Genomic DNA, 14599 nt, shown 5'->3' on the forward strand with positions numbered 1-14599 from the left:
TAATCTATCTTTCTCAATTTATTATACTCATTTGCTTTTGACAGTTTTCTTCATGTTTCAAAGCATTGTTTTGACAGAGAGTTATTCATCAAGATTTTACTCGAAAAAGAAAATGATAATTCATGTTCACATTTTAAACTTACTTCTTTTTAGTCTTTCTTTTTATTCCATAGTTCTGTGTGTATTACAATGACAGAGACTATAACTGACAAGATAATGTTATAGTTTAAACTTTATGTGTTGATCTAGCTAAAGAAGGCTCACTAGATACTAAAAATTAAACTGAAAGCAATTAAAAAAAAATAGAAAATGTCAAAAAAACACCTCACAACAGATGGGCAATATGATTTATTTTAAAAAGACAGTACTTTCATGCTTAACCAGTAATGAGCTAACATATACCATTTATTCCTCACAGTGTGTAAGGCTTGGATGGGTATGCCATGCATGGGCTTGTGAGTAATATTAGCTTGCCTTAATCTACACTCCATCTCCTCCTTCATTTGCACATTCTTTTTTTTTTTTTTTTTTGCACATTCCTCTTGATGAATGTGAGTTTGATCCCTGGGTCGATGGGGAAGGTCCCCTGGGGGCAGGAAATGGCTACCCACTCCAGTATTCTTGCCTGGAAAAATCCCATGGACAAAAGTGTCTGGCAGGCTACATTCTATGGGATCTCAGAGTTGGACATGACTGAAGTGAAGCATTCTTTCTTCTTTCTTTTCTTGATGAATGAGCTTTATCATTTTCACTCCTTCTCTTCCTAACATTTTGTCTACCCTTACTATTATTATTTTGCTTACAATTATCTGTCAAGCTATTACCCATCTATCTAGCTACCTAGCTAATTATCTTCTTTTCTGCCTCTATCTCAAGTATTTCAACAAAGTCCTCTGACACAGTTTTGATGGTGGAGATGAGATTTTCTTTTGTATATTCTTTTCCATTTCCTCTTACCTCCTATTTCTTATGAAGTTTGATGAAGAAGATAAAGAAGATTGAGAGGTTAAAACTCTCTGAACCTATAATTTCATTTTTAGAAAGAGTTGTTTGCTAGTGTTTACAAGTCTGTTAAGCAAAGGGCGCCTTACAGCCTGCAGAGGGTGTGGTGGGCAGCTTGCGAGGATCTTTATTCAGTGTTTTCTGTCAGATATGATTAGCAGTAACCCTGGAACAGCTGCTGCTAAGTTGCTTCAGTTGTATGTGACCCTTTGTGACCCTGTGGACTGGAGCCTGCCAGGCTCCTCTGTCCATGGGATTCTTCAGGCAAGAATAGTGGAGTGGGTTGCCATTTCCTCCTCCAGGGGATCTTCGCTACCCAGGATCAAACCCTCGTCTCTTATATGGAGGTTCTTTACCACCAGCACCACCTGGGAAGACCTAGCCCTGGAGCTGGACTATGTCTAAAGAACAATAAAAGAACAGGCCTAGCTAGGAAATTTCTGCTCCATTCTGAGTCCTCTTTTTTCTTAGGTAGACCAGCTTGGGTTAGAATCTTGGGTAGGGTGGATGTCCACATAGGAATCTATGGAGTGGAACCAAATAGCCTCTTCTCCCTCATTCAGGAAGCTTAAGGAAAATGATTGTGCTCCCCTGGTGGCTCACTGATAAAGAATCCGCCTAAAATGTGGGAGACTTGGGTTGGATCCCTGGGTTGAGAAGATCCCCTGGAAAAGTAAATGGCAACTCACTCTAGTATTCTTGCCTAGAAAATCCCATGGACAGAGGAGGCTGGCGGGCTACAGTCCATGGGATCTCAAAAGAGTAGACATGACTTCAAGAACAGAAAACAACAAAAGAAAATGATTAAAAGCATTGTAATTTTTGAGTACGAGTCTTACAAACACAATAGAAAATATAGTTGACCCTTGAACAACACAGGGACTAGGGGAACTGAACCTCTGAGCAGTTGAAAACAAGAGTGTAACTTTACTTTGGCCCTCTATTTCCTAGCTTCTGCTTTCTCCAATTCAACCAACCTTAGGTCATGTAATAGCAACGTATTTTCTATTGAAAAAAATCAGTGTATAAGTAGACCTATGCAGTTCAAACCTGTGTTGTTCAAGGATCAGCTGTATTACTTTTGACTCAAAATTTAATTTGTTTGTAGTCTTTGTATTTGTTTTGACACTTTATTTAATTCTTGAATATTTGAGGATCTTAATAGTTATACTAAAACCCACGTTCATATAATAGAGAAATGTAATGTTCCTTTGTATGGGTTAAAAAAGTCTTATTCCAGTATAAACAGTTTTATTTAAAATTCTTATGAGATACCTAGTACAAATTTTACAGCATTTGGATGGAATTTTAGCATGATTGTATTTTAAATGTCTTTCTTAAATGATGCCATTATCCTATTAAGTGCATAGCTGCTATGTTACCACTTCTTTGAAGCACTGTTCTAGACAATGGATGGAGAAAATCATTCTCATTCATAAGATCAATTTAAATTTAATAGTGTGACTGTTCCATTTATTTTAAAGAAAACCACTACTTACTGAAAATATTTAGATAAAAAGGTACTTCACAGAAAGAAGTTAAACACTGTTTAGTGTTTTATTACAGTGCTGGGAACATGAAATAAATACTAATGAAGTAAAATGAAGGAGAAGGTCCGTTAGCAGCCTGGATTTCATTTACATGAAACCCTTGAAATTTATGCTCAAGTTACTAAGTACCAATGTATAGGCCATCTGAATATGTGAGTGTCACATTTAAGTCTTTTTAAATATCTGCTTAAAAAAAAAGAAAAAAACCACACAACTGGGCAAAGACCTGCTGAATATTTTCTTCCTGAAAATGTAGGCCCTGTCTTTTCAGCTGGAAACTGTGCCCTACTCCACCTCATTTTCCTAGAGATGTCATTTTACTACACAATAGTTGATTCATTTCATGCTAGAAGAGTTATAGTACTTCCTTCTCTTGGCCTGAGACTGGTTGGTCTAGATATGGGTACATGGTCAGAGTTTGCCAGTGTGTTCCTTCTCTAGTATTTTCTTGATACTATGTGCACTGTTTGTGGCTAAAGTTTTAATATGAAAGAGATCAAAAATGGCAAATGGACACTTGTCATGCCTTTTTGGCTGGAAGAAGAAAGGTGGATTCTTTGGTAGAGGGTGATGTGGGAGAGAGATGGTAGAAAGACAAAGAGAGAGAAAATGAGAGCAGAAGAATGATAGGGAAGGTGAAAGGGCATTAAGGGGGTGGGGGGTTGGGGATGGAGAGCTATTAAATAGACCCAGAAAGTTAAGAAAGTAGAAGAGTAATAAATGGTCCTGATGTCATTTGCATTATTTTGAATTATTTGAGTTCTTGGTTCCCTGCTTTGCCTGTAGCCTGGTTGTTCTGTAAGATTCTCTAGTATTTTTCCAGTAAAAATGCCCCTTTAAAAATTGTTCTTACTGAGTATCAGTCATTGCCACCAAACTTTCTGATAAATGCAAATTTTATCTTATTTTACATGTCTCATTTAGAGAGAGATCAGTTTGAAGAAAGGCAAACTTGTGAATATGGTCTATGTCCAAATGCAGAGATCCTCATAAAGATATTTAAAATCAGTTATGGTTAGCTTTTAAAGAAAGCAAATAGGCAAAGTATAAAACTTTGAATCTATTAAGTGATATTAAAAGCCTTGTGGGCTTCCCAGGTGGCGCTAGTAGTAAAGAACCCTGCCTGCCAATGCAAGAGATGTAAGAGATGTGGGTTCAGTCCCTGGGTAGGGAAGATCCCCTGGAGGAGGAAATGGCAACCCACTCCAGTATTCTTGCCTGGAGAATCCCATGGACAAAGGAGCCTGGTGGGCGATGATCCATAGGGTCACAGAGAGTCTGACACAATTGAAGCAACTTAACACACACAAAAGCATTTTAGGTTTTGAGATTTCGGTTTTCTTTAGTGAGTTAAAAAGGTAATCGATGAAATAAGTTTACCTGTGAGGTTTGATTACTCACTTTACCTCATGCAGACCTAAGTAATCCCAGTGATTTTGACTGTCTTAACAGAATCACCACATTGTCAAATGAAGTTTTCCCATTTCCCTACATAAATCCACTTCACTATTACATGTCATGTAGGTCTTCCTGGTGGCTCAATGGTAAAGAATCCACCTCCAATACAGGAGACACAGGAGATGGCAGGTTCGATCCCTGAGTTGGTAAGATCTCTTGGAGAAGAGAATGGCAACCCACTCTAGCATTCTTGCCTGGAGAATCCCATGGACAGAGGAGCCTGGCAGACTACCTTCCTTGGGGTCGCAAAAGAGAGCTTATTATCTGTAAAATAAGCTCTTATAACCTAACTCCAAACTTCTGTCATTTTAAAACATTTGTAAAGGGCCTTCACTGTAAAAAGCAGTGTTCTTAGTTCTGTACTGATTAGAAGACATAGTCTCAGACATACTACAACTTTTTTTTTTTTAATAAAGGAGACAAATAACATATGTCACATAATACTGAGTGACATATAGAAGATACAGATACATACTTCAAGGATATAAGGGTACAGAGAATGTCAGGGCTGTATGTCTGCCTTCTTGGAGATTATCACTATTCTCTTGGCTATAGCCACCATCTAGAAAACTGGGAAATACAACCTGTTGGGTAACCCAGCAACTTCTGTTGATAATTCTACAGTTCAAGACTTTTTATTTTTTAGGATAATGTTTGTGCAGAATATTACCTAAGGAGTGTGAATCAGGGCAGAGTTCCACCTTTTGCAGGCAGGCTGAGGATAGATCGTGTACATTGGGCAGATTGCCCATTTTAAGCAGCTGCTAAATACTCATGGTTTCCCTCTGGTCCCTCAGGATCATTTCCCAGTTTCCTTGACTTATTTCTTTATCAAATGCTACAGCTATAAGTCTCTCATTGCCCCCAGAGCTCTGTTTTGCTGCTTTGCTGCTGTGCTTGCTTCCATTTTTCTTCTTTTGACCTATGTTCATGGCTTCCGAGTATTCTCCCTATTTTCTGACATTGGTTCACACCCAGCTCTGGCAGCCGTATTCTTCTGTTTTCAAAGCTTGTCTCACAGGGACTGCCATTCACATGTCCCTAAATTTCCTTAGAAAAATTCAAATTCTTTTTCAAGAATTTAAATTCATTTAAATTTACTTAAAACCCTTGCAGAACTCTGTTGTTTCTTTATAGAGTATTAGAAACGACTGGGACATTTTGAGTAGATTGGAGAAGGTCCTGATGACAAAACTGACAATGTCAAGGATAGAATAGAAGGCTAGAGAGAGTTTAAGAATTGCCATGAGAAAGTAAGCCTCATTTGCTTATCTGTTTCTCCCAGTATAGACACTATTAAGATAATTTATTTTAATTATCATAACATCTGAAATGTAACTGATGGCAAATAAACAGTATTTCAATATATAAAGGGAAAATAATAGCATTTAAATCAAGTACTTGGGAGGATGAGGGAGAAGTTGTAATCAACTGTACCTGACCGCTCTTTGGAAGAAAAATGAAGGAAGAAGTACAGACTCTCAGATTTCATGTTGTGTTTTTCGAGTGGTTGATAGTATTATTGACAAAGCAGGAAAAAGAAAGGAGCTAGCAGCTTCTGGGGCTTTCCTGGTGGCTCAGTGGTAAAGAATTCACCTGCAGTACAGGAGACATGAGTTTCATCCTTGGGTTGGGAAGATTCCCTGGAGAAGGAAATGGCAACCTACTCCAGTATTCTTGCGTGGGAAATCCCATGGACAGAGGAGCCTGGCATGTCTACAGTCACTGGGGTCACAAAGAGTCAGATGTGACCGAGCGACTAAACGACAACAACAACAGCCTCTGAAAGTACAGATTTTTGACTTGGATTTTTGTTACATTTGCTTTTTGGTACCTTTTGGGCATCTCAAAGAAGCTCTCCAAGAGCTAGATATTTGGACCTGGAACTCAGAGGAGATAAAGAGGCTGGGGATCTGGACTGGATGATGTGATTCTTTGAAAGAGGAACATCAGGATTTAAAAAGTGAACTGCAAGAATAGACATTGTACAAGAAATAGAGAAAGACCTATCCAAGAACTAGAAAGGTAAACACAGGAATAATGCCATGGAAATTTGGAGAAGAAAAAAATACTGAATGCTCTGAGGTTGCATGAGTACATTTCATGAGCCAGTCCCACAGGAGCTGCAGAACCTATTCACACGGCAGATGAGGAACAAGATGATTTATATACGGGTTGGTGGAAAACCCTACCAGTCTGGGACTGCCCTTCAATTCCAATCTGCCTTTGCAGGCTTGGCTGCAATTTCCTAAGGATGGCACAGGGCAGGCTGTGTTAATAGCTTTCTTCTTTCTGTGCAAATGCGGTCCGTGTGTCTGTCTTCTGCTGTGATGTTGATGAAGCTTTCACATCACACATCTCTTTCTTTAACTGGAGAGTGTTCACTTGTCCTTGTGAAGACCGTGAAGAACACTTGAGCCCTCAAAATAATCTCTGGAGAGATATTTCCACTTTAACATGAAGTTGTTTCTGAAATAGTATTTGGATTTAGTTTGTAGTACAGTGCTTTGTACATAGCTTGTGCGTGCAAAGTCAGTTCAGCCCTGTCCGACTCTTTGGACCCTGTGGCCCACAGCCCACCAGGCTCTTCTGTCCATTGGATTCTCCAGGCAAGCCTACTGGAGTGGGTTGCCATGTCCTCCTCCAGGGGATCTTCCCAACCCAGGGATTAAACCTGCATCTCTTATGTCTCCTGCTTTGGCAGGCAAGTTCTTTACCACTAGCTCCACCTGGGTGAATGATCTAGCTGTCATATGTTTATTAACCAGTTAGCATGACCTACATGTGGCTGATGACAATGAATACTTTTTATAATAGGCATGTGGGCATGATCACTAGTCAGTCTAACACAGGTTCCCAAAACCCTGTTTAATCATTTCAATGTGAATTCGCTCTGTGAGATAAGACTAATAATTAAAGGAAGTAAAGAAATTATGAATTCAGTGAATAAAATGTTCAATTCAGACATCCCTTGCTCTTGGTAATTTTCATGAGAATTTTCTTATTGTTTCTTTGCTTCAGTGTTTGACTCTGGAAAATTGAGACTATGTGGACTTGGGCCATTGTCCTATTTTGTGTTTCCAGTTTTGTCAAATTGGAACATATATTAAATTTCAGAGTTCCTCAGCCAAAAGTATATTAAAAATCCCCAATTGCTCTTTTCTAGTGGAAAAAAAATGAAGTGATCTCCAATAGAGAGGGACTCCCTCTTCTGTGGGCTTGCCGAAAGAAGAGGGGACTATTTACATGTGAGCTCAAAATCGTTGCGCCAAAAGAAAAATGTGCTTTGAAGTATCCTATCCATTTTGTTTTTTGTTAAGATTTTTTTATTCTCTGTTTCACAGAATATAAATCTGGCTTATTACCTTTAAATTTTCATGCAGGGCCATATATTACCTTAAAATTTTTATATTTTTCTTGGCATAATTCTTAGATTAAAATGAAGAGCTTGAAGAATTTATGAGCCAATCAATTGAATTTACAAATATAAAATGCAACCTATCAAGCTACCAGAGTGAAAATGCCTAAGTCAAATTGCTCTGGAAATGAATATTAATTACTGGACACTGAGAACTATATTTTCCTGCCAGAACAAAACAGATGATTTCTATGATAGATGCAAGGTGATTCAGTTTAGTAATCAAGCAAAATATTCTCTTGCTGTTCTTTTCTGTTGAGGGGATCCAGATCTGGCACTTGTGAACTGAATATTTGTATCCCTTCTAAATTCACTGGGGGTTGAAACCCTAATGCCTAATATGATGGTATTTGGAGGAAGAGCCTTTGGGAGGTAATTAGGGTTAGATTAGGTCATGAGGGTGGGGCCCTTATCATAGAATATTGGTGATCTTACGAAAAGAGGAGATGAGAATACACTCAGGAGGTGGCAAGCCAGGTAGAGAATGCCCACAAGAAATGGAATTGGCTTGCACCCTGATCTTGTACTTCTCAGCCTTGAGAACTGTGAGAAAAGGAACTTCTGTTAATAACTCACCTAGTTTATGATATTTTGTTATGGAAGCCCAGGCAGATCAAGATAACTATGATATTCGCTTAGCTGTTTCCTTGTTTCTTCATTTTCAGATTTTTTTTTCATATTTCAAATACAGACAAATCAATAAACAAAATGTTCAGTGATGGTGAGTTATTTTATAGCATATAGACAGGCTGATGTTTAGAGAAGTAGAAAAGTGATCTGAGTAGAACTAACTTTTTTTTGAAAGATTTAAAAAAACATTTCATATTTATGTACTTATTTATTTGGTTGTGGCAGGTCTTAGTTGTGGCATGTGGGAACTAATTCCCTGACCAGGAGCCCCCTGTATTGGGAGCATGGAGTCTTAGCCACTGGGCCATCAGGGAAGTCCCAGAGAAGACCTCATTGAGTCGAAAATAAGGTCATTTAGTGTTATAAGGGGTAAGATGGGGACACTGTTTCAGGAATAGGTAATCACCATTGCACTGACCCTGTGTATACCCTAGCACCACTCTTTGTGTACTCTAAATGTTAAATAAAGATAGTTGACAAAATGACAAAGATGAAATTTGTTTTGGAATTGGTTGGCGATGGAGAGGGATTTTGAAAATATAGACTTTTTTTCTGGGCATGTGTGTGAGCCATTTAAAAGAAAATAATGTAAAAGTATTTAAAATCGGAACAACTGTTGAAAATGCAGCTCTCAGTAAAACCCGCATTGTTAGCTTTACATTCTCACTCCTACTCTGTCCCCTGCCTTTGTGTTACAGCCCAGTTTTATTGTCTCTGAGTTCTGTAGGACCTACATTCATGATTGTCAATACCTCTCTAAAATGGACATTAGAAACTATACAGGCATTTGGGAAATCACTATAGATTTGCTGGGGTGCAGTGTTTTATTTCTGTTGTGTAAGTTGAGGTCTAGCCTCTAGAGCCAGATATCTGCAGTGATTTTCCTGGCTGAGGCTCTGCAAATGTGGTTGGCACCATGCTAGGGTGGCTCAGGTAGCCAAGAACTGAGATTATGTTTACCATTTTCATAAAACCTCACGGAATAAATATAGGTTCTGGTCGCCCTTTCTTCTACCCGCCCCGCCCCGCCACTATAGCCCTTCACAGGAAGGAAGTATCATTTTCATCTCTTGGTACAATGAAAGCTCTGAGAATCTAGTTACAATTTCTCTTAGCAAATGGAATCCCAGAAGTGTCTGCACATAGCTAAAATGCACATTTATTCTCCTTTTGGAGTTTTTTCTTTTTTTCAGACCATGGTTGAAAAAAAAAAATCTGCTCTTTAAATTATTCCATTGCTTTACAGAGGAAGTATTAATTACATGACTGCAAGCATAGATCAGGCTGGGATGTAATTACAGGGCTTACTTTGTCTCTGTTGTCCAACAGAATTAGACAGGAAGTGTTCATGATGCCAGTGGTTTAAGGTGTTTTGTAGCCCATTATGTTTCTGGTTCTCTTAAGAACTTAAGCATGGATCAAATGACATTTCTGTTGCCCAACTGTCTGGAAAAACAACAAAGGAGGTATTACTAGAGATACATTTTTAAAAGTCTTATGTTTGTACATTGCTAGAAAATGTTATATGTAGCCTTCCAAAGGTAGTCTTCTATAGCATCATTCTTGTTTTCTGATTTTTCTCTCTTTTGTCACAGTGTGAGCCTATTACTGGCTCTATATTTGGTTATCACACTAAACAATGATGTCACTGAGAAGATTAAAAATATGTTTATATGATACAGTTTATTTCTTTTTAACAATGCTTTATATAAAATTTTTCTTAGGTGTCTGATTTTAAATTATTTTAGAATATCTGAATAAAAATTAAAGTTTCTAAAACTACCCTTCCATCTCATTTACTTTTTTTGTGGGTTATTTTATGTATTTAGATTTTTCATCATTCTTATAAAGATTGAATCTATTTTTTTTACATGTTAGTTCTGCAAACTTCCTGCAGTAATCATGTTTATTCTCAGCTTTTAAGCTCTCTCTTCAGTTAAAGAAGCTTTTTCATTCTGCTACTGTTTTCTGTTATATGGGGTTCTACATCTTTGAGAATTCTTCTCATAGCTAGATTCTCCTCCATATCTTCTCCCATCCTGAATATTATATTTCTTGATACTTTTTTGTTGTTGTGTGTGTCTGTGTGTTAGTAGCTCGGTCTTTTCTGACTCTTTGTAGCCCCATGGACTGTAGCTCACCAGGCTCTTCTGTCTATGGAATTCTCTAGGCAAGAATGTTGGAGTGGGTTGCCATTTCCTTCTCCAACTTTCCTTGTTACTATTGGGTAATTTATACTACATCCCTCTCTTTCTTCAGATTTTCACATTATGAACTGTTTGATTTCCTCCTAATATGCCCCAGATTACAATTTGAGTGCACAATTTTCTCAAAGCACTTGTGCATATAATTGCTTTTAGTCTCAATTGCATAACTCTGACCTTGTTACTGATTTTGCAATCACTCTATTTGTTTCCTGTTCTACGTTTCATTTTTCATTTTCTTATTTGAAAAACAAGATGACAATTTCTATTGTGTGTCAGAGAAGTGAACATTCAGGGTTGTAAGTGTCTCCTTCATCTTCCTTTTTTGGGATCATATTAATAAAAGTTTATACTCTGAAGACACAGATTTGGATTTTGACAAGCATCTTCATTCTTTGCTAGGAGAGTAACACTAAATTAGATTGGTTGATTTGTTTCAGAAGGAAATGAAAAGTCATAGTTAATGTAAGCATTGAAATTCAGGTAAATTTAGGTAATAAGAAATGAAAGAAAAATAAATGAGAATACAATGTGCTCTAAAAGAGCTCCCAGGTGGCACAGTGGTAAAGAATCTGCCTGCCAATGCAGGAGACGCAAGAGATGCGGGTTCAATCCCTGGGTCAGGTCAATTCGCTGGAGTGGGAAATGGCAACCCACTTCAGTATTCTTGCCTAAAAAATTCCATGGACAGAGTAGCTTGGTGGACTACAGTCGATGGTGTTGCAAACAGTCAGACACGACCGAGCACTGCTTCCATTTTCCATGCACTGTGAAGGAGTGCGGTAGCAGGAGTAGAGTTGTAAAGTTAAAAGGCATGGGTCTGTGTTGACTCTGTCTTTTAATTGTTGTGTGGTAGTGAGGGACGTGTCCCCCAACTTCTCTAAGTCTCAATTATCTGGTGGAAAATAGAAAATGCTACCCATTTCCAAAGGCTGTCATATTAAAAATCAGAAGGTGGTTGAATTGAGAGAGTAGCATTAATATATATGTATATACTTTACCATGTGTAAAATAGGCAGCTAGTGAGAAGCTGCTATATAGAACAGGGAGCTCAGCTTGGTGCTCTGTGATGACCTAGAGGGTGGAGTGGAGTAGGGGTGAGAGGGAGGCTCAAGACAGTGTGGACATATGGATACTTATAGCTGATTCACTGTCGTTGTATAGTAGAAACAAAACATTGTAAAGCAGTTATGCTCCAATTGAAAAATAAATTAACAAAATAAAATAGCAGTATTGATGTGAAAGTGCCTAATTTTCTTTCATTATCTCCTGTCTTATAGTTTATACTAGTTAGTTCCCTTTATCCATGGCTTTACTTTCCTTGGTTTCAGTTACCCACAGTCAATGGTGAGAAACTGAAACTATCAAAGGAAGAATTCCAGAAATAAACAATTCATAAGCTTTAAACTGAACACTTTTCTGAGTAGCACAATGAAATTTTGTGCCATTCAACTCTGTCCTGCCCCAGACTAGCATCATTGTTTTGTTTTTTTTTAGTAGATTTTGCCAAGTAATCACTTAGTAGCCATCTCAGTTATTTGTCATCATGATATTGTAGTACTTGTGTTCACATAACCCTTATTTTACTTAGGGGCCCCAAAGAGCAAGAGTAGTGATGCTGGTCATTTGAGTATCCCAGAGAGAAGCCATGAGGTGACTTCTTTAAGTAAAAGGTGAAAGTTCTCAGCTTAATAGGGAACGAAAAAAAGAATATGCTGCAGTTGCTAAGATCTACAGTAAGAACCAATCTTTTATCTGTGATGAAGGGAAAAGAAATTCATACCAGTTTTGCTGTTGTACCTCAAACTGCAGAAGATTCGGCCACAGTGCGTGATAAGTGCTCAGTTAGGATGGACAAGGTATTAAGTGTATACAATAAGACATTTTGAAAGAGAGAGACCACGATTAATAACTGTTATTTACAATGTATGGTATTTTATTATTAGTTTTTGTTGTTAATCTCTTACTGTGCCTAATTTATAAATAAAACTTTATCATAGGTACCCATGTACAGGAACAAACCTAGTATATATAGGGTAGGGTGCAGTACTATTATACTGATATCTGTGGTTTCAGGCATCCACTGGGGGTCTTATCTCTCTCGGATAAGAGGGAACCACTGTAGTTAGTTTCTGTTCATTTTCATTAAATTAATTCTTTGTTGTCAGACCTGTACTTAACAGAGTACCAAACAGTGATGTACCCCTAGGGAAGGTCACACAACATAATGGTTAATAGCATAGAGTGTTGTCAAGCAGGTTATGTTTATACCTCATCTCATCTGTGTCCTGTTGATGTGATTTGGGGTAAGATGCTTAACTTCTTTAAATCTCAGCTTTCTCTTCTATAAATTTGAAATAATAATAGTATGAGACAGCATATAAAACGCTTACAGTACCTGGCACATAGTTTATAAGTTAGTGATCATGAAAACCACCACCACCCAGACTGACTGGAGAAGTCAAGAGTTCCATTAATAAGCATCATGATAGCAGTCAGCAACACTATTGTTACAGCCATCTTCTTTCCTTTAAAATCTAGACAACATAATGTTTGAGAATCACTTATACATGAAGCATAAGTCCACTTTCCAAAATAAAGTTAGTATCTTTTCTGAATTAGTTCAAAGTATAAAAGTTGGGTTTTGTTTTGCATTTATTTTTCTCTTTTAACAGATCCCATGTAGATACTCATAATTAAGATATCATATTAATACAAATGATTGGTGCTATATCAAAAATTAAGAGGGCAGTTTGCTGTACTGGGAAGAACAATGAATTCATAACAGAAATTTCAGTTTGTTATCCATTTATTCTAGCCTGTGGCATTGAGACCAAATACTTGCCTGACTCAGTTTTGATCTTTACATTTGCTATAATCTCTGCCTCCTTGCATTTATCTCCTCAGATCAGAGAAAACAGATCCAGTTTTATGAAGAGAAAAGGTAACTGTGACATGGTCTTCATATTCCCCATAAAGAATATACAGGTATGTGGCAAAGAAGAGATAAGAATTTCCTCGGATTTCATTTGTATATAAGGTAGTTGTTTTAGCGAAGTGGCATAGGAGAAGATTAATATGAATCAATGAAATGTTTCACTGATGGATTTTTTAAGTGGTTAAATATTAGTGTTTTCCATTTCAGAGAATTAAACTCTTAAATATGTTATTGGCAGAAGGAGACAAGTTTTAATAATTGGGCAAGGATTAGTTTAAAATATATGTGAATTGCTGACATGATCATCCATCTTTCTCCAATTCTTGAAAGTGGTTTGATTTACTTAATATTTAGTTCTAATTTGTTTATATCATTAATTTATTTGGCATATTCATTTGGCATAAGGCAAATAGATGGCTGGTGGTGGAGCACGTACTCAGTCACTCAATTGTGTCCAACTCTTTGTGACCCCATGGACTATGGCACACCAGGCTTTTCTGTCCATGGGATTTCCCTGGCAAGAATCCTGGACTGGGTTGCTATTTTCTTCTCCAGAGGATCTTCCTGACACAGGGACTGTACCTGCATCTCTTGTGTCTCCTGCATTAGTAGGCCGGTTCTTTACCCAGTGCTACCGTGGAAGCCAGGTGGTGGAAGAGATGGCTATATATTTGCCAGAAATGGGTACTGTCTCTTCTAAAGGAGAGGTGTCACTTGGAGAAGTGGGAATACCACCTATAAGCCACCCCCCCTCTTGCAGTTCAGCATAGTCACGTGATTGTATCATAGCCGACGGAATGAGAGTGGAATGAACTCCTCCTCCTTTAAGGCTGCTCCTGATTCACTCCTTCTGCCCTTTTCTATTTCTGGCTGTCTAGATTGGAGGAGACCCCTGGGGTGACCTCAGAAGGCTTAGAAGCTGATTTCCTGATAGACTGGGTGAAGCGTCTCTGTTAGCCTGTACTTGGAACTCCTACATTGAATATTAATAGTGTAAAATGAAATTCTAATTGTGTGAAGCCATTCAATTGTGGGAGTTATTGCAGCAAGTTATAAGTACATATTCTCAACTGCTTCCTTAATTGTCACAAATACAGTCCAAAGTTATGATATTATAATGTTTAAAGCTCTTTTGCAATGTTTTAGCCTCAATATATCGTAATAGCCTTTAATTTAACATATAGGTTGTCTCACTTGAATTATAAAGAACCTGTATCTATAGACCCAAAAATTCTTAATGCAATTATAACTAGCCAACTCACTAGAAAAGACCCTGATTCTGGGAAAGATTGAGGGCAGGAGAAGGAGGTGACAGAGAATGAGATAGTTGGGTGGCATCATCGATTCAGTGGACATGAGTTTGAGCAAACCCCAGGAGATGGTGCGGAACAGGGAAGCC

Source organism: Budorcas taxicolor, chromosome 12 (genome assembly GCF_023091745.1).
Source record: "Budorcas taxicolor isolate Tak-1 chromosome 12, Takin1.1, whole genome shotgun sequence".
Classification (NCBI taxonomy): Eukaryota; Metazoa; Chordata; class Mammalia; order Artiodactyla; family Bovidae; genus Budorcas; species Budorcas taxicolor.